Consider the following 21,464-nt stretch of genomic DNA (forward strand, 5'->3'; position numbering starts at 1 on the left):
GCAATATTCCCAATCAATTGTATATAATTTATTCCGGGTGTGCATATTTCAAATTTAATACATTCTGAATTGGCCATGTGAATGATCTGACATACTCGGTGAATTTCATTTCTTTTTAATAGCATCTGCAAACAGATAATAGTAACACAGCAGCCACATTGTTATTGAAAGTGAGTGCTTTTGTATTTAAAGGAGAAAAGGCTCCCTGGAGGTACTGAGGAAGCTTGGTGAATGCAAAAGAATTTGTCAAAGACTTGATCTGACTTTGTTAGCACTAAATGTTTCTTTAGGAAGTGGTCGGAAGCAAATACACATGAATACAATGTGTTTTTCTTTATGGAGAACATTGTGTCAGAATGTAATGAACAAAATGCTGGAGGAACTCGGTAGGTCAGGAAGCATCATCCATTGTAGCAGATGATTTTCGGCAAGCTTCTAGGGTCTGACTTTGGGGAGGGTGGACCAGGAACCTCTCATCTTCTCATTTCATCCCACCCACCTCCCTTCCCCTGCAGATGGCTTCATCGTCACTTTTAGCTTGCATTCCTTCCCTCCTCCTCCACTGTCTTATTCTGGTTTCTTCCCCATTTTTGTCCAGTCTCGATGAAAGTTGGCTCTTTTATTTTTTTCCATAGAAGCTGCCTGACCTGATGTCCAACCCCTGATATTCTGGTAGATTCTTTATGTGCACTTGATTTTTTTCTGCCACTAATCTCCCATAAATGATGTCAATAATAATGTAACAACCAAAATTCATTTCTTTCATCATCTCTCCTTAGATGCTGCCTGCTGTGTGCCTGCAGCATTTTCTGTATGTTACCCTGGATTTCCAGCATCTGCAGAATCTCCTGTATTTATGTTGGAATGTAAAGGATCTTTCTTTTTAAAAATTGTATACGTTTTGAATTGACTTTCAGGGGAAGTTCTTGTAAATCCTTTGTGAAACCTGAAACATTGTAAAAGAAGTTTTTAATCACTGAATTTCCAGTGTAAATGGATCTGAATGGTTCATTATGCCACTCAAAGCTAATGAGGTCACACTCAATGTTCCACACAATTTAACCAGTGTTAACCATTTCTGAAACTGCCTGTTTTTCAGGGCAAATAGAATAGCATTAACATCTCATGATAATATATAAACACAAGAGATTCTGCAGATGTTGGAAATCTTGAGCAACATACACAAAATGCTGGAGGAACAACTGTTAATGCTTTGGACTGAGATCCTTCATGAGGGCCCTCCTGCTAAAGGGTCTCAGCCCAAAATGTTAACATATTCTTTATTGTTCTGTAGTTATTCTAGTTGGATTTCATATCTGGGCCCCATCATGAACTCTGATGCAGAAGGAACACCCGACTGAGGTAATGTAATGATCTTTGGAAATATTCTGGTGTAATGATTAGCTGTACTGAGGCTGAGGGCATGCTCTGGCTGCTCCAGGCTCTGTGTCCGCGGGCTCCACGATGTTTTGTTCTGTTGTGTGATGAACTGAGGCTGAGGTTGTGGGCCTGCTCCAGGCTTCACGTTTATGGACTTACTTTCGCTCCAAAAGCTGTTGCTTGCTTTTATTGTTTGCACGACTTGTTATTTTTCTCTCTCTCTGCACAGTGGGTGCTTGTTGGATTTTTAAAAATGGGCTCTTTTGGGTTTGTTGTTTTGTGGCTGCCTATAAGAAGACAAATCTCAAGGTTGTATAATGTACACATACTTTGATAATAAATGTACTTTGAACTTGGCATGAATAAACTTGCAAAATTAGATGTGTGTACCATGAAAAGGAGTAAGGGGAAGATAGTGTGATTGATAGATTCCACGGGCAAAGGCAATGAGCTTGAATGTTCAGCATACAGGTGCCCATGGCATCGAAGCACATTTAACTAAATGCGTCATCAAGGAGCTGTGGATAAAATGAAGTCAATAGGCATGAAAGAGAAAACATTCAAATGACGGGAGCAACACACACAAAATGCTGGAGGAACTCAGCAGGCCAGGCACCATCTATGGAAAAGAGTGAACAGTTGATGTTTTGGGCCAAAACCCTTCATCAAGTATCTGCAGATTTTCTCTGTTACTTTGCGTGACAGAAGATGACCACAGTTATTGGAGGTCACCCCTGGGAAATTACTGAAGGAATTGCTTGGGACAGTATCTTACACCTAACTATTTTCAGGTGAAAAGTGTGAATGTTTGCTTATGATTGTAGAAGGTTCATTTCCATTCATAGTTCCTCTGGAAATGAAGCAGCCCACAGCTTGCACAGCCACACCTCAATAACATTCAGCAATGAAATAAATGGCGCATAACATTCACACCAAACAAAGGCTACTTCTGGCAAAAGAAAGGTTAAGTATTTAAGCATTTAAAATCTTTATCTAATAAAGCTAATCTTTAACTTTGACATTCAACAGCAGCTCTGAGTACCCCACTATTCACAACCTAGAACGCCATCAACCAGAAATAAATACCACATAAATACCGTGGATACAAGAGCGGGCCAAAGGCTGGCTAGTGTGCAGTGAGTGATTCTATTTTTTGCTACCCCAGAGCTACATTTGTAGGACAGAAAGACGGATAATCCCTCAGGAGGAGCTTGAGGAGGTTCTTGAATCTAAATTGAAAGATAGAATTCCTCTGGTAAATCAAACTTGACAGTACAGTTTCTGAGCAACTCAAGTATTTTTTTCTGCAATCATCCTCAGGCATGATGCTGATAGAACTATACACTGTACAGTAAAGCTAATGCTATTATTCATAAATCATCACTGTTGAAATTGCTCAGAAAATATTGCACTACCCTGTTGGATAAACCAGCACTTGAAAAAATAACTCACCTCAAGTTCAAGTTTATTGTCACCTGACTGTACATATATACAACCAAATGAACAGTACATTCAGACATGGTGATAGCTAAATTGAATAGCTTCTGAAAAACCTGATGGATTCACAATGTCGATCAAGCTACTGCTGCTTGAGATATAGGCTGCGTGCCATTTAGCAACTGTGTGCTGTCTGCTCCACTTTGGTGTTGAGCCAAAGATAAGTATAGTGTTAACTGGCTTAATGAATCATCAGAGGGCCAATATCTGAGGTGACTTGGAGTTCCCAACCTGGGGTCTGAAGGCCTCTTAGTTAATGGTATCTTAAGGGTCCATGGCCTAAAAAAAAGTTGGGAACCTCTGAGTTAAAGAAAGGCTACTCAGCTTAAAGCCCATCTCTGCCTTTCAAGTGGGAGGTGGACTTGAATGAGGCAGATATCAGTCTGGGGAACAATGAAGAATGGAAGAAAAGGTGACTGAAAAGACTTTTTGGAGCTGCACAAAAAGATTTGTAGAAGATAGATAGGGAAGGGGGCATCCTCCAGATATGTCCCCTAAAGATAATAAAAACAAACAGACAGCGGCAGTGGTAGAGGCAAACATGACAGAGGCATTCAAGAGCATGAAATGGAAGAAAACCCTCTAAATAGATTAGAAAGGCTGGCTCTGTTATAGGAATCAAACTGACATACTGGAAGCTGTGGTAGAACAAAGGGCCCTACGGAAAATCTTGACAATTCTGAACAACGTTTCTCACCCTCTGCATGCCACCTTGGTTGAACAGAGGAGCACTTTTAGTAAGACAACTGCACTGCTCCAAACAGTGTGATATGAGGTCATTCTTACCCTTGGCCGTTAGGCTCTAGAATGAGTCAATGAGCTGGGGAAGTGATGATCCCGCTTCACCACCCAACCCCCGGTTGAACTGTTTGTGGTAACTTATTTTTTATTCTTTCTACTTCTCTTCTAATAATTATATCTGTGGACTTGCAGTGTTACCGTGACACTGTAATTTCCTTTGGGATCAATAAAGATCTTTTTATGTATCTCTAAATAATCCCGTTTGCCTACATAATGTCCATTTCCTTCTGTATTGGATTATTGGGACCTCTTTCTGGATCACTGGGACCTCTTTTAGGGCAGGTGTGACCTGTACGAAAAGGACGGGTTGCACTTGAATCTGAAGGGGACCAATATCTTGGCAGGGAGGTTTGCTAAGGCTATTGGGGAGAGCTTAATCTAGGATTGCTGGGGGGGGTGGGAACCGAACTGAAGAGACGGAGGAAGGGGCAGTTAGCTGACAAATAGAGAAAGCTTGTAGGCATTGTGAGAGGAAGGATAGGCGGGTGATAGAGAGGGGATGCACTCAGACTGATCGTTTGAGATGTGTCTATTTTAATGCAAGAAGCATCATGAGCAAAGCGGACGAGCTTAGAGCATGGATCAGTATTTGGAGCTATGATGTTGCGGCCATTACAGAGACTTGGATAGCTCAGGGGCAGGAATGGCTGCTTAGAGTGCCAGGCTTTAGATGTTTCAGAAAGGACAGGGAGGGAGGCAAAAGAGGTGGGGGAGTGGCACTGCTAATCAGAGATAGTGTCACAACTGCAGAAAAGGAGAAAGTCATGAAGGGATTGTTTACTAAGTCTCAGTGGGTGGAAGTTAAAAACAGGAAGGGGTCAAGAACTCTACTGGGTGTTTTTTATAGATGACCCAATAGTAACAGGGACATTGAGGAGCAGATAGGGAGACAGATTCTGGAATGGTGTTGTAGTAACAGGGTTGTCATGATGGGGGATTTTAATTTCCCCAATATTGATTGGCTTCTCCCTAGAGTGAGGGGTTTAGATGGGGTGGAGTTTGTTAGGTGGGTTCAGGAAGGTTTCCTGACACAATATGTAGATAAGCCTACAAGAGGAGAGGCTGTACTTGATCTTGTATTGGGAAATGAACCTGGTCAAGTGTCAGGTCTCTCAGTGGGAGAGCATTTTGGAGATAGTGATCACAATTCTATCCACAATGAATCCACATGGGATTGAGTTCAAGAGCCGAGAGGTAATGTTACAGCTATATAGGAGCTTGGTCAGACCCCACTTGGAGTATTGTGCTCAGTTCTGGTCACCTCACTACAGGAAGAATGTGGAAACTATAGATAGGGTGCAGAGGATATTTACAAGGATGTTGCCTGGATTGGGGAGCATGCCTTATGAGAATAGGTTAAGTGAACTTGGTCTTTCTCGTAGGAGCGAGATGACCTGCTAGAGATGTGTAAGATGATGAGAGGCATTGATCGTGTGGATAGTCAGAGGCTTTTTCCCAGGGCTGAAATGGCTAACACAAGAGGACACAGTTTTAAGGTGCTTGGAAGCAGGTACAGAGGAGATGTCAGGGGTAAGTTTTTTTTTATGCAGAGAGTGGTGAGTGTGTGAAATGGGCTGCCAGTGATGGTGGTGGAGGCAGATACAATAGGGTCTTTTAAGAGGCTTCTGGATAGGTACATGGAGCTTAGAAAAATAGAGGGGCTATGGGTAACCTCAGGTAATTTCTTTATTTTTTGGTGTGTGCCTGCGTGCGTGCGAGTCTGTGTGTGCGCGTCTGCATGTGCGTGCATGCGTCCGTGATGACATCTTTTTCATGGCTTTTTTACAAGGCGCGGAGCGAAAGAGAGAGAGACTGTGTGGCTCGCCACTCCTCACAGACATTTTCGCAGTATTTTTCCCTTTATTTTATGAGGTCGCGTTGCAATCTTGATATTCAACCCGGCACGGATGGAAAGCATACTCAGAAGCGGACCTGACTGGTTTCGAACCCGGAAACCTCCACTCCCGGGTCTGGCGCTGATATCATTGCGCCACCAGCCGGCCCCTGAGGTAATTTCTAAAGTAAGTACACGTTTGGCACAGCATTGTGGGCCGAAGGGCCTGTATTGTGCTCTAAGTTTTCCATGTCTCTATGTTTCTATTTTGTGCACATTTATGTGTCCAAGAGCCTCCTAGGCTGAAGGGATTAGTTTAGTAGGCATTTGATTACCAATTTAATTAGTTTGGCACAACATTGTGGGCTGAAAGTCATGTTCCTGTGCTGTAGTCTTCTATGCTCTATGAATTTAGCTTCAAGTATCCTTATGCAACACATCAAGAAGTTCGCCAATCTCATGTAGTCAAGATCAGATGTCTTATACTGAAAGTACTGAATTCCGGTTAATTGCAACTAGTACATTTTGGCCCAATTAAGCGACTGCCCCCAATTAGCTGAAATTTTATGGAAATAGTTATAAAGATATAAAAAAGGACAAACTGAGTAATGAATTATGTATTTAAATGAAGTAGAGAACAAATTAGAACACTACCAATACTACAACAGTGCTGTAAAACTGTGTATTAGTTCCTAGTAGTTATAGATGGAGGAATTCATCCAGTGTACACTACCATGTATTTTTGATTGACCGTAAATGAACAAAATCAGCACAGACACCTAGAGCAGATAATGGACTACCTTCACACAGTGACTTTGATCATTGCATCCTCCAAATCTTCCTATTTATTGCAACATTCAAGGCGATTGTCGATACCTTAAAAATTTTCATAGGTCCTAACTTGTTGAAGTAGGGAAATCATTTGATTTTCACTCCTGGCCATTTCTGTCATCTCCAAGCCTGAATGCTGGGAACCGCATTGAATTGTTTTACTACTTTTCTCTTGCCAACTATCAGTGATAAAAATCACTGCTTTTTGAACACAAATACACACAACTGATGCTACTTAAAAACTGTTCACTTGAAGCACGGTGTAGTGTCTGAATGCCACACAAGTGCAAGTAACTGATGCCAGTTAGAAACTGTTTGGCAACAGTGTCCTGTCCCAAGTAACTGGCATAGTGTTCCAAATAAAAGAAGGAAATCCCAGCCATTTTCTTGATTAGTTTTTATTCTTAAAGAGTGGTCCCAAATAAGAAGTTGCACCAATTAATCAATGGCCCAATTAACTGGAATCCACTGTATTTACTTTTCTACATGTAATTTCCCCTGGTTTAGATCGCACCACAGTTTTAATCAAAATGCTCTTATATCTAACAGTGATGTTTACCCACACCTAGTGCTGCTGCAAACCTGACACTTGCAACCCACAACTCCCTCATTCACTGTCAAATATCTCCCCCAAAAATCCCCGTCACACTAAAAAAACTGTTATGTTCACTGGCACACTTGATTGGCTCTCAGATGATGCAGAAGAGGGGAGACAAGATCTGATTGGAGTAGTGCCAAGGAAGAGGAAAACACAGATCATCATTCAGATATCACTGAGGCTGTGGTCAAAACTGATGCAGCAGGCTCAAGGACAGCTTCTACCTCACAGATATAAGACTTATATAGTTCCCTAGTATGATAAATTGGACTCCTGATCTCACAATCTACCTTGCTATGATCTTGCACCTCATTGTCTACCCGCACTGCACTTTCTCTGTAGCTGTTGCACTATTCTGCACTGTTGTTGTTTTACCTTGTTCGACCTTACTGTTAGAACATAGAATATAGAAATCTACAGTACATTACAGGCCCTTCAGCCCACAAAATTGTGCCGACCATGTAACCTACTCTAGAAATTGCCTAGAATTTCCCTGGCACATAGCCCTCTATTTTACTAAGCTCTATGTACCTATCTAAGAGACTCTTAAAAGACCCTATTTTATCCGCTCCCACCACCGCCACCAGCAGTGCATTCCACACACCCTCCACTTCTGTGTTCTGTGTAATGATCTGACCCGTAAGAACAGTGTCAAGACAAGCAACACTAGAGAAACCAATCCTTTTGCAGTCATTTTCTCCAACAGGGACTGGCCAGTTCATAACAATATTAACACAGTTCATACACTGAAATTGATTAATGCTAATGTACCTGGAAAAGATTGCAAATTATAAAGATCAAGTCATGATTAACATGCTTGAGATTTATGGTACAGAACTTGATGCCAACAGAACTTGTTGCTGACTCAGAAGGCAGCTCCCACCAAAAAACCTCCCTTTTTTCAACATCAGATACTGTTGAGCAACAACAAATATGGCATTTGGCAGCAAGAATGCCATCAAGATGGAGAGGAAACTAAATTAAACATCATCCATGACCAACAAAAAAAAGTTAAATGAAAGAAAAATAATAATTAACTTTCTGAAAATTTTACAGATCTTTACAGATGTTTATTAATGATTGGATGAAAGGTGAAACATAAAATTAAAATCTATATTATCAGCAAATTACCATATGCAGTATATGTGTGAAATAACATCGATTACGATGCAATAATTATTGATTTGTACACCAATAAAATTAATTTACACCTCATGTTGCAGATTGTGAGTATCTCAAAAATATTTGCCAGAAATATTAGTTTATCAATTCAAGAGATTTCCCTGTGAAAAGGTGCAGCGATTCAGCCAAGGGAGGAGGACAGCATTCTTCACAAGATTTCTATCTTGAACTACAAATGCACAGGGGTCCAAAAATTGCTTTAATTTCCATGACTATAGAGCTGCAAAGATCGATACCTTTGCTGTCATCCCCACTATAAAATCACAGCCATGTTTAGGACAAGGCCCAGAACATCACTGACCAGTTCACTGATGTGTAGATAAGAATGGGCACCACACTTAACTGAGAAACAATTCCCTTCTTCAACAGCAGCCCCTGACAATAAAGGGTCACAATATTAACCCAGAAAATTGGTTCATTTCCTATATTGCTCAAATGACCACTCATTGAAGGCAGCCTTTCTGAATAAAATTCACCATCATCCTCAATAGAGTAACACAGCCTTTGGCCATCTGAGGGAGAAAGTGCTTGAAGAAGATTTAAAAGCCTACAAAAACATCATTGTCCATTAGGAATCAATGGTCCCTGCCCTCCTGTATGCTTTTAAGCTGTGGATTATACAGCAGGGACCTCTAAGCACTGAAGAAGTACCATCAATGCTAAATTTGCAAACTCTTCCAAATCTAATGGCAGAAAGTTCTTCCAGGTATATTTTTCCAATTCTTGGGCCCCAACTAAACTCATTCAGATCTAATGAGCTTAAACAGTATGATATTCAAACACCTGTCACCAGACTCCCAAAACCTCTATCATAGTAAGTGATTATCTGATGGACAGAGGAAATTGTTCAAGGACGTTCTCAAAACCTCCATGACAAAGTGCCACTTCCTTTTGACATTTGGAAATCTATGATGCATACTAATTTAAAATGAAGAAGGAACATTTGAGATGGCACTGAAAACTTCATGTTAGCAGCTTAAATAAGCAAAAGGAAAGAACAAGCTCTCTGAACCACAAGACCATAAGATATAGAAGCAGAATTCGGCATTTGGACAATTGAGTCTGCTTCGCTATTCAATCATGGTGATTTATTTTCCCTTTCAAGTCCATTCTCCTACCTTCTTCCTGTAATCTTTAATGCCCTTAATCAAGAACCTATGAACTTTCTTTTTAAATATACCCAACAATTTGGCCTCCACATCCACCTATGGCAATGGGTTCCACAGAGTCACCACCCCCTGGCAAAAGAAATTCCTTCTCATATCATTACATTTGCTTTGGAAGGAACTTCCTTCTGCTGAGGCTGTCCCCTCTGGTCCTATACTCATCCACTATTGGAAACATCCTCTCCATGTCCTCTCTATCTAGGCCTTTCCATATTCAGTAGGTTTCAATGAGATCTCTCCTAATATTTCTAAATTCCAGTGAGTACAGGCTCAGAACCATCAAACATTCCTTCCCCGTTAACCCCTTCATTCCCAGGATCATTCCCAACCACCTGAACAAACAATTTAACAGGAACTTGAGGGAGAACTTCATTTTTTTCACATGAAGGGTGGTATATATGTGGAATGAGCTGCTAGAGGATGTGATTAACGCAGGTACAGTAACAATTTCTAAATATATCTAGACAGAACGTGAATTGTGAAGATTTAGAAGGTTATGGGCCTAGCTTGGATGGGCTATCTTGGTTGACATGGAGCAGCTAGGACAAGGGGGACCTTTTCCATGCGGCATAACTTTATGAACTCTATAAGCATCTCCTACCTTTCTGGTGGCAGGTTTTCTGGGTCCCACATTAGTACTTAACATCCACCTCAAAGCTAGAAGACTGGACTGGAAGCAAGTCAGCTGTGATCTCTTGGTGCTGCTGAAAAAGAGAAGCTTACTATCTGCTCAATTAAGCTCTATTGGCAATTCCTCAAGGGCCAGTTGAAACATACCTCACATGTGAAAAAAAGCTGGAAGTTGATCCCAGGACAGAAGTAATACTAACAGATTTACTGAAATTCTTCAAGTAGGTAGCCTTCTCTGTTCTTCTCTGAAGACCGATCACCCTAATACTTTCCATTCTTGTCTTTACTGCTTTCCTTCACTCTTTTGTGATTGCATGACCCCACTGTCTCTGCTTCCACTTTTACTCCACTGATCACCACTGCAATCCTTGCTCCCATAGTCACATCATGCAAGCCATTCCATAATGGGCTGTACCCTCCAAATATCCGGACCTGCCTCTCGGTTTTTTGCACTACCTTACTTTCACTTTTCTATTTTCTATTTATGATTTATAACTTAAATTTTTAACGTTTACTATCTGTTTGTACCCCAGGGAGCGTGAAGTGCAGAATCAAATATCGCTGTGATGATTGTACGCTCTAGTATCAATTGTTGGGCGATAATAAAGTAAAGTAAAGTAAAGTAGGGATAGCTTCTATACTTTCTTGCAGCATATTGCCTCTTTCTAAGAAAGTGGTTTCCAGTGAAGGAAACTATGCAAGGATTGTCAATAGACCTTGTCTCCTTTACCATGTATTGTATACCCATGCCATCAGCAATTAATTATCTTGCTTCCTGCTTGCCCACACAATTGCAGCCACAAACTAGGCATTCATATCTTTACTGTATCACTTTGCTTTGGAATCAAGCTCATGACTCATATATAAAATGGAAAGAAATACATTGACCATGATATTAAAAAAATCAGCTCTGCCTCCCTGAAGGTACACTGACAGTTTGCCTGATTCTAGGAAACACTATCTGACATATTTATGGGATAGGACAAGGTCGAATCGCTAACTAGACATGTGCAGCACTGGGGGAAGAGGGATAACGATCATTAGATTTACTGAGTCAGACACAGTCTCTCAGTACCAGAGTGTAAAATAATTTGACACCCACATAAACCATGGAAGACAGAGACAGGAAAAAGCCAGAGCCACCAGACAGGTCAAATAACAAACTTGATATTTCAGGTCACTGCCCCTTCATCAGAACTGAAAAAAAAATGTGAAAACAAGTGTGTGTTTAAGTTGCTGAGAAAAGGAATGTTGGCTAAAAGACAGAATATCCTTAAGATTAAAAAATTTAGCAGCAGAATTAGGTTATTCGGCCTATCAGACCTGCTCCACCATTCCATTATGATTGACTTATTATCCCTCTCAACCCCCTTCCCCTTATAACCTTTGACACCCTTACTAATCAACCTAAATATACCCAATGACGTGGCCTCCACAACTGTCTGAGGCAATGAATTCCACAGACTCACCATCCTCTGGGTAAAGAAATTCCTCCTCATCCCTGATCTATAGGGTTGTGCTTGTATTCTGGCCCTAGACTCGCCAACTGTTGGAAACATCCACATTATCTAGGCCATAGGGGGCAGACTAAATTTATCAAGGTAACAACTACTTTAAATCCAGTAACTGGAGACAGAACAGGAAAATTAAACAAGCTGGATCCAAAAGGTACATGAGGGGAAAAAAACAAGTTCCTGTTCTCACTTTTCCAGTTGTGCTGAAGGATTCTCAGCTTGATGCGTCACCTCTGTTTCTCTGTGCCTGACCTGAGTGCTTCCAGCATTATCCGTATTTACCTTAGATTTCCAGAATCCAATTGTTTTCTTTTTGCCCTGATGGAAAACAAGGAAATGATTTGGTACAAAGCCCTCTATAGAATAGAAGAGCAACAATACTGTCAAGGTTGACATCAAAGTGCTGCGAAAGACAGCTATGTGGAGACAATCTGTGACAGCCTGCAGCTCTCCAGTCAGCTGACAATGACAGATTTCAGTGGCTGTGAAGCTGTGTGTTATTGAAAAGTACATCTGACAAAAGGTGTTAGCTTTTTATTATCTGACAAACCGAAAGATGAATTGAGAGTGGTGTACAATATAAAAGTACTGTATATTATTCACTAATTGAAGTTACTGCAATGTGGATTCTCTGCACTATTGAAGTTGTAGCAAACAGAAAAGGAAGGAAACTTCTTGAGTTAGCTTGTTAAATGAAAGTGACACTGATTACTTCACCCTAAAAACATATTTACTTTCTGCTAACAACATACATCAAAGTTGCTGGTGAACACAGCAGGCCAAGCAGCATCTGTCGGAAGAGGTGCAGTCGACGTTTCAGGCCGAGACCCTTCGTCAGGACTAACTGAAGGAAGAGTGAGTAAGGGATTTGAAAGTTGGAGGGGGAGGGGGAGATCCAAAATGATAGGAGAAGACAGGAGGGGGAGGGATAGAGCCAAGAGCTGGACAGGTGATAGGCAAAAGGGGATACGAGAGGATCATGGGACAGGAGGTCCGGGAAGAAAGACAAGGGGGGGGTGACCCAGAGGATGGGCAAGAGGTATATTCAGAGGGACAGAGGGAGAAAAAGGAGAGTGAGAGAAAGAATGTGTGCATAAAAATGAGTAACAGATGGGGTACGAGGGGGAGGTGGGGCCTTAGCGGAAGTTAGAGAAGTCGATGTTCATGCCATCAGGTTGGAGGCTACCCAAACGGAATATAAAGTGTTGTTCCTCCAACCTGAGTGTGGCTTCATCTTTACAGTAGATTCTTTCTACTCATTCCTTTGGCATAGTTGAAATTTCTCATCATAAATTGAAAGAAATTAAGCAATATTAAATGTTGGCTTGCAGCAGGTTTGTCTATATAATGAGAACAATGTTAGTGGCTTTGAAATAAACATTATTCCAGGAACGATTACTGTAAACATTAATTGGAAGACTATCAGAACAGTGACTCTGAAGTAAGATAAGGCCCATTAAGCTCATTTGTCTAATTAACTGGAGTCAAAGCAGCATTATTATTATATTATAATTTGAGTTCCTATCATCACTTTTTCTTGAACTTTACACTTATTTTGCCAGCCAATTCTCTGTAGTGAGACTGACTACAAATCAGATTCAAGAATTGTTATGGCAAAGTGTTGAGAAGGAAAACTAAAAGATATGATTCCGTGGCTGCACTAGCTAATGATACTGTAGCAAGATAGAGCAGTGAGTTTTGGATAACACGTGCAAAATGCTGGAAGAACTCAGCAGGTCAGACAGCAGTTATGGAGAGAAATAAATGGTTTTGGGCAGAGACCTTTCACCAGGACCGAAACTTTGACCATTTATTTCCCTCCATAGATGCAGCCTGGCCTACTGAGTTCCTCCAGTACTTGTGTGCACTACCCTGGATTTCCAGCATCTGCAGAATCTCTTGTGTTATGGTTTGGTCACAAGATTATTGTTACTGAGTCTGATTTTATTCACATTATATACCTATAACCCTAATTTTCATGGGAGAGGTATACTTTTGGCTTCCCTACTCTTAAAACAGAGCAGTTTACTAAGTAAGGTGACTTTTATTGCTGTACCTCCACTTCAATATCTCTGCTCTGCTATTTACTCTGTCAGGATATCACCAGTGCAGAGAGAGTGCTGAGGAGGTGGTGTACCAGTGGGCAATGGCTAAGACCTATGGTGAATTGAATTGGGATGGTGGGGGGGGGGGGATAAATTGGGCGTTTGGTATTTATGGAGGGAAGCTGTCTTGTAGTGCAATGAAAACCTGGTTGAAATGCATGGAGCTACTGAGTCCGAAGAGGATGGTGGAAGAAAGAAATCTAGTAAAGGAGAAGGGAGAGGAAGTTCAGTGAGGTGTGGAAATGAGGAAGTAAGTCCACAACAAAGGGACAATTGAACAGGGTACAGAAATCACTAACGGGAAAGGACTATGTTCATACATTCAAAACACACCTTCAAAATCTTGAAAAGTTACATTTACTAAATCTCATTATTCTGAAAACATATTGCAAACATACACAAACTTCAAGTTTTCTTGCATCTTTAGATGAAATATAATTATTTTTCTCCTGTATAGTTCAAAATGACCTTTCAAAATTAATAGTATCAAAATAGTAGGTCAACATTCTTAATTTATACAATACTTCATGTTTTCAAAGTTGATGTTGAGAATTTCTTACTTAAAAGCTACTTGTAAGAAAACTAGTCATTTATTTGCTTCATTCACCTCTCCCAGGAGAGGCAGAAATAATTAAAGAAATATGGCTCAAATTAAGCAGAAACAACGGATTCTGGAAAAAATGTAGAGACATTTCTCTGCAACCTCCATCAATAAGAAGCTCCAGAAAATACATGACTGATAACTACAAATCCAGGTAGTTAATGAAGACATTATACCCCCCCACCACCACCCCTCTCCCCACTCCTTTCCCCTTTCAATCCTATGGCTATCAAAACCTGTACATTTTCTTTATTTCAACAACACAGCACTTTAAAATAACTCATTTCAAAAATATTCCAGGAAGTGGAAAGCCTGACAAGTATTAAACTGTTAAGCTTGAGCACAATTCAATCCTATATTTTCAATATTCTTCTGTTTAAAACAAGTGCACTCATCTCAACTTTGAATAGATTTGACAATCTATGGTCTCACTTTCAAGAATTCTACAACTCACGTTCTCAGTATTATTTACATATTTATTTATTTGTTATTGTTTCTATTTGTTTTGTTTGTATTTGCACAGTTTGTCATCTTTTGAGCATTGGATGTTTGTCATTCTTTGCTTGTGTGTAACTTTTCATTGACTCTACTGAATTTCTTTATTCTATTGTGAACGCCTGCAAGGAAATGAATCTCAGGGTAGAATATGGTGACACATAAAAGTCAAAGTTCAAAGTAAATTCATTATCAAAGTATGTATTTGTACACCACTTACAACCTTGAGATTCATCTTCTTGCAGACAGCCACAAAACAAAGAAAGACAGCAGAATCCATGAAAAACCACACACAAAAAAGACCGGCAAACATCCAATGTGTGAAAAAAGAACAAACAATAAAAAAGTAAACAAATCATACACAGCACATGAACTGCAGAGTCCCTGAAAGTGAGTCCACAGCTGTGGGTCCATTTAGTGCTGAGACCCGCGAAGCTGACCCAAGAGCCCAATGGTGCAGGCCATAGCCACAGAGCCTGTTCAGTGCTGAGACCCGTGAAACTGACCCAAGAGCCTGACGGCTGCAGGGCAACAACTACTCCCGAACCTGGTGGCAGGAACCCAAGACTCGGTGGTGGCAACGAGAAGAGAGGGAGAGATGGGTCAGACCCAGGCAGATGGGACAGGCTCAGGTGGGGGATCTTGGCTGAAACAGAGAAATGAGCTGACCACCAGTTTATCGTAAACCCTTGACCTTGAAGCCTTAATCTTTTTAATCTAGCATGTGCTTTGATAATAAATTTACCTTGAACTTTGAAGTGCATGATCTGAATGGTATTTTATAAGTTTAAGAACATAAGAACATAAGAAATAGGAGCAGGAGTAGGCCATCTGGCCCATCGTGCCTGCCCCGCCATTCAATAAGATCATGGCTGATCTGTCTGTAAACTCAGCTCCCTCTACCTGCCTTTTCCCCATAACCCTTAATTCTGCCTACAATGTAAAAATCTACCTAACTGTATCTTAAATATATTTTGTGAAGAAGCTTCAACTGCTTCCCTGGGCAGAGAATTCCACAGATTCACCACTCTTTGGGAAAAACAGTTTCTCCTGATCTCCATCCTAAATCTTCTCCCCTGAATCTTGAGGCAATGTCCCCCAGTTCTAGTCTCACCTACCAATGGAAACAACTTTCCTACTTCTATCTCATCTATCCCTTTCAAAATTTTGTACGTTTTTATAAGATCCCCTCTCATTCTTTTGAATTCCAGAGAGTATAGTCCCAGGTGACTCAATCTCTCCTCATAGGTTAACCCCTTCATCTCTGGAATCAACCTGGTGAACCTCCTCTGCACTGCCTGCAAAGCCAGTAATGGAATGGGCTGCTGGCAGTGGAGGTGGAGGCAGAGGTGGAAATGATATGGACTTTTAAGAGACTCCTGGATTGCTATGTGGAGCTTAGAAAATTAGAGGGCTATGGGTAAAGCCTAGGTAGTTCGAAGGTAGGGACATGTTCAGCACAGCTTTGTGGGCCGAAGGGCCTGTATTGTCCCGTAGGTTTTCTACATTTCTATGTTTCTATCCTTCCTCAAGTATGGAGACCAGAACTGCACACAGTACTCCAGGTGCAGCCTCACCAGTACCCTATATAGTTGCAGCATGACCTCCCTGCTCTTGAATTCAATCCCTCCAGCAATGAAGGCCAACATTCCGTTTGCCTTTTTAATAACCTGTTGTACCTGCAAGCCAACTTTTTGCAATTCATGGACAAGCACTCCTAAATCCCTCTGCACAACAGCATGCTGCAATCTTTCACCATTCACCTTCTATTTAGAATATATAAGTTGATGAAGTTTGGACCAACAACCCTGAAATAATATTAAAAAAAACTTTAAAAAACATGGAGTATCATGTATTAACCTGTTTTCCCCTGTGTAAATCAGGGTTCATTCAGATTTCTAAATTGTACAGCAACACCTTCATACTTGTTAGTTGTGATGGTGGGAGTGGATGATGCAACAGCTCCTAACGGGAGCTGGCAGTCCCATTTGGAATTACCATCGTTCAACTATTCCAACTTCAGCACACACACTGGACGCAGAAATCTATGGCTTAGTCGTGAACAGATGGTACTGCATCCATTGCTACATGCTCTCAATGAATTCCACACAGAACTTAATGCTGGGCCCCAATCTTGTGGCAATTTCCCAACTGTGCACTGAAGAATCCCCTCTCTGATCCTGAAGAGGGAAAAGAATACCAGTTTGACAAATGAATAGGTCCGCACAAGAGATGAAAATATAGAGCAGTATTAGTGAAAGGCACAACCCTCACTGCCACTGAGGACATCTTCAAGGGGTGGTGCCTCAAGACGATGGCATCCAACCCATCACTAAGGACCCTCACCATCCCAGTCATACTGTCTTTACCTTACTGCCATCAGTGTGGAGGTACAGGAGCCTGAAGACCAACACTCAACAATTCATAATCAGCTTCTTCCCCTCCAGCAGCAGACTTTAGAATGGCGCATAAACCCATGAACACTACCTCATTATTTCCATTTTTTTCAGGCCCTAATAATTTATTCATTTATTTAGCGATACAATGTGGAATAGGCCCTTCCGTTGCCTCAGCAACCCCACAACCCTGATTAACCCTAACTTCAACATGGAACAATTCACAACTACCAATTAATCTACCCAACGTGTCTTTGGACTGTGGGAGGAAACCGGAGCACCCAGGAAAGACCCAAGCATTCCACAGGAGACTCCTTACAGAACAGCACCAGGATTGAATTCTGAACTCTGAATATCCTGAGCTGTCATAGCGTCATGCTAACCGCTACACTACCCCGTTTATATTGTGATTTGTAGTAATTTTATGCCTTTACACTGTACTGCTGATGCAAAGCAACACATTTTATGTCAGAGAAGTCAGGGATAATAAATCTCTTTCTTATTCTGATTCTGATGAGAAGTATCAGGTTTAGATCTTGGGGAGGAAAACAGTGATATAAAATGGTGAGATGCAGAGAAGAGTCAGAAACACGAGCCATAAGGAGAGAATGAAGACCATTCATGCAGCCTAGGAAATAGTTGTGTTGCTGCTGACAGTGACAAAAGCAGAGTAAATCTTGCTACAGAGGTGATAAGATTAGATCATAAGACCATAAAATATAGGAGCAGAATTAGACCATTGAGTCTGCTCCACTATTTCATTATGGCGGATTCATTTCCCTCTCAGACCCAATCTCTTGTAAGACCATAAGATATAGGAGCAGAATTAGGCCATTTGGCCCATCAAAAATTGTTACATTTGGGTGAAATGACTGTGGCAGGGAATCATGTGCAGGACAATAAAGAAGGTAGAATGAGAAGTGAAGATAAAAAAAGAGTTGGGGGCAGTGGGGATGCTTTCATGGAAGAAACAGAAGGGAACATAAAAGGAATAAAGGATGAGAGGCTTTAGGAAAGACAGCTTACAAGTTTGGGCAAAAAATGGTGTTTCCACATCATCAATGAAAAGGATCAAAGCACTGGAGGAAAGAATGAAATTTGTTGCCACTATACCACATTGCACACAGATTATGAGAGGGATTATTCTACTTCAATAGCAACATGGTATTACCAAATTTATAAATTTAGAATCATAAAGTACCTGTCCTGATATCATAAGCCAATACGTAGCACCAGACAGAGCAGCTTCAGCCTGTTCTTTGTGCTTCTTGATCATCTTTTGCTATAGTATAAGCTCCATCAAAATGCATTCAGTTTGAAGTGGTTACATCCAACAGAGGCAGGTAAATCAGTGTTACTGGAAAGCAGTTTATGGTACATTTAACAATAAGAAATGCATTAATTAATTATCGAGTTCGGATACAGCTCCACGCAGCCACAGCTATAAATTATGTGCAAGATAAATTACTTCCAAGTGAAAAAGGGAAATTAAAAAGTGGTAAAAGAATCTATCATGTAAAATTTCTTTCTCACATCTGTCAGTGAGATTAACATGTCTTACTTGCGTGTCATCTTTAGTAGCCATCATACATTTTACTGATGAAAATTGGATTCAGGAGGATGCAATTTGGAGAAATCCTGATCCGATGATCTAATAATATTTAAAGCCACCCTTTTCACATATATTTGCACGAACACCTTTTATAAATGTCTTCTTCATACATTTTCTTCAAGTAGCAGCTCTTTTTGGTGGCTGATTCCGCAGAGGAGTGTGAATTAACATAATTCAGGTTCACAAGTAAACTCTTCTCAGGCTTCCAAGCAGGTACAAATATTGATTATAACCGACGCTTCGATGACAAACTCCACCATCTTCATCAGGCATGATGCCTGGGCATGTCTAGTCCAATGGTATTTATACCCCCATAGTCTGTCCCTTCCAACTGGTTGGTCCTCATCCAATCAGGTTTCTGCTCTCTGGATTCCAACTATTGCGAATTTGAATAGATTTCAAATTCCCTCCTTTAATGTAACCTATGTGGTTAGATACAGTGGGAACTAATCCTTGCCAATTAAGCAGTAGATATCACCAAAAGCCTTGGCCTACAGTTATTTTAAACTTTGTTTTGGCTGCTGCACTGTATACAGCCAGGTGAAAAAAGACTGCTAACTGGTTGCGAACTCACCTGCTTGCTGGCAATAATCCCTGTGCCTTTAAAATGTATCAATGAGACTACCACTTTAGGACAAGCTTTACCTGAAGTTAGGAATACTGGCTGCTTGAGGATGAAAAGAAGGTGATTCTATTGAATGCAGCCCTTATGGAAGTAATTATCATCTATGTTGTGTAATTAATATTTCAGTAATATTTGAGTGATATTGTAAATATATTCTTTGATTAAGCATTCTTGTTTGTAAAAATACGTGAATTGCATGTCAAGATGCTACCACATGATAAGTGCACAAGTAAAAACGAAACTACACTTGCATTTCGAACTCTCTTGTTTTTTCTTCCAATTAGTTTTACGTTTTGGCATTACAAAACACAACAATTTAACTTCGGATTTTCAGTCTCACTGAGTGTTTCCGTAAATCTCATTAAACTGCTCTTTCTGATGCATTTCCTGATGTTGAAATTCAAATAAGATGAAAAAGGATTTGCTGTTTGGCAGAGAAAAAAATCTGTGACACATGTCAACCCTGCAGCTGCCAGTCTTATGAATTCTATGAAGTGAACAGATTATTTTTGTAACAGAGGATTGTCATTCTGCTGTTTCCTGCAAATTTGAATCAACAGTATTCTCAGATATCCTTTCTCCTTTAAATAGTATTTTCCCCTATTATCTTTTCTTTTCATTTTACGTGCTAAGCCAATTACTTCTGGTTGTAAAGTCAGCATTGTAATGATGAAGAATTGACACCAGTGGATCTTCTTTTGTACAGAAATACACACAAATAAACATGTGGTCAGTAATACATACTCCTTTAGAGGCGATTTTGAATGGCCAGCCAAACAGAGGCGCTATGTAGAACATAACAAAGAAGAAAGCTTTGCTCAAAAAAACCTGGAATTCGAAGCATTGCATGTTATAAAAATAGGCGAGTAAATCAAGCAGTTTCCCAGCAGGGTACTGCTACTCTGAGCAAGCTTGTTGGTGATGTCCACTTTGTGACTGCAGTAAAGATCGGATCCTGACTCATTAAGATATATACACAGAAACCAAGTAATAGAGAGGTGCAGTACAAATACACAGAGTGATAATTTAATTAACACAATTTACAGCTCTCTGCAAATGCCAATTCCTTATGATTCCCCTGGCAACAATCTAAACCTGATTAGAAAGAACAATCTAATAACAGGAACCAATGTCACAAAAGAATAAATTATGCTCATATGCACAATTATACTACCAACACAGCATTAGCTTTAAAAAACAAGAGAAAAAAATGATAAACCCACGGTGATATTTGTTTTGCAGAAACAAATATTACCAACAAAGAGTTCATCAGCTCATCCAAAGTAAATTATAATTTAATAAAGTGAATCTTGGCACGAAGCTTTGACAATGAGCTGGGAATGTGGAAACATGTCCAAGGCAATTCCCTCTGACTATTCCTCACCAATATTCTCATAACAACTAATGTTTAAATTGTTAGCTTCATAATCATAAGACCATAAGACAAAGGAGCAGAAGTCAGCCATTTGGCCCATCGAGTCTGCTCCGCCATTTTATCATGAGCTGATCCATTCTCCCATTTAGTCCCACTCCCCCGGCTTCTCACCATAACCTTTGATGCCCTGGCTACTCAGATACCTATCAATCTCTGCCTTAAATACACCCAATGACTTGGCCTCCACTGTGGCCCGTGGCAACAAATTCCATAGATTCACCACCCTCTGACGAAAAAAATTTCTTCGCATTTCTGTTCTGAATGGGTGCCCTTCAATCCTTAAGTCATGCCCTCTCGTACTAGACTCCCCCATCATGGGAAACAACTTTGCCACATCCACTCTGTCCATGCCTTTCAACATTCGAAATGTTTCTATGAGGTCTCCCCTCATTCTTCTAAACTCCAAGGAATATAGTCCAAGAGCGGACAAACGTTCCTCATATGTTAACCCTCTCATTCCCAGAATCATTCTAGTGAATCTTCTCTGTACCCTCTCCAACATCAGCACATCCTTTCTTAAATAAGGAGACCAAAACTGCCCACAGTACTCCAAGTAAGGTCTTACCAGTGCCGTATAGAGCCTCAACATCACATCCCTGCTCCTATACTCTATTCCTCTAGAAATGAATGCCAACATTGCATTCGCCTTCTTCACTACTGACTCAACCTGGAGGTTAACCTTAAGAGTATCCTGTACGAGGACTCCCAAGTCCCGTTGCATCTCAGAACTTTGAATTCTTTCCCCACTTAAATAATAGTCTG

At 40.5% G+C, this 21,464-nt stretch overlaps 1 protein-coding gene across 4 annotated transcripts in view; it reads right to left on the reverse strand.

Moving 5' to 3' along the window:
* LOC134342751 (disks large-associated protein 4-like) overlaps nucleotides 1-21,464 on the reverse strand; it is a 772,967-nt gene that overhangs the window by 298,121 nt on the left and 453,382 nt on the right. Inside the window, exons 1-2 of one of the 4 annotated variants that reach the window (XM_063041266.1) lie at nucleotides 18,592-18,893; nucleotides 11,716-11,751 (exon numbers count right to left, since the gene is read on the reverse strand). The exons of 2 other annotated variants lie outside the window; for them this stretch is intronic. The gene's annotated coding sequence lies outside the window, so the exon portion shown is untranslated. Of the gene's footprint in view, nucleotides 1-11,715; nucleotides 11,752-18,591; nucleotides 18,894-21,464 lie in introns of those variants that run through there. One more of the 4 variants, XM_063041265.1, reaches the window with a different exon arrangement.

This window comes from Mobula hypostoma, chromosome 2 (genome assembly GCF_963921235.1).
Source record: "Mobula hypostoma chromosome 2, sMobHyp1.1, whole genome shotgun sequence".
NCBI lineage: Eukaryota > Metazoa > Chordata > Chondrichthyes > Myliobatiformes > Myliobatidae > Mobula > Mobula hypostoma.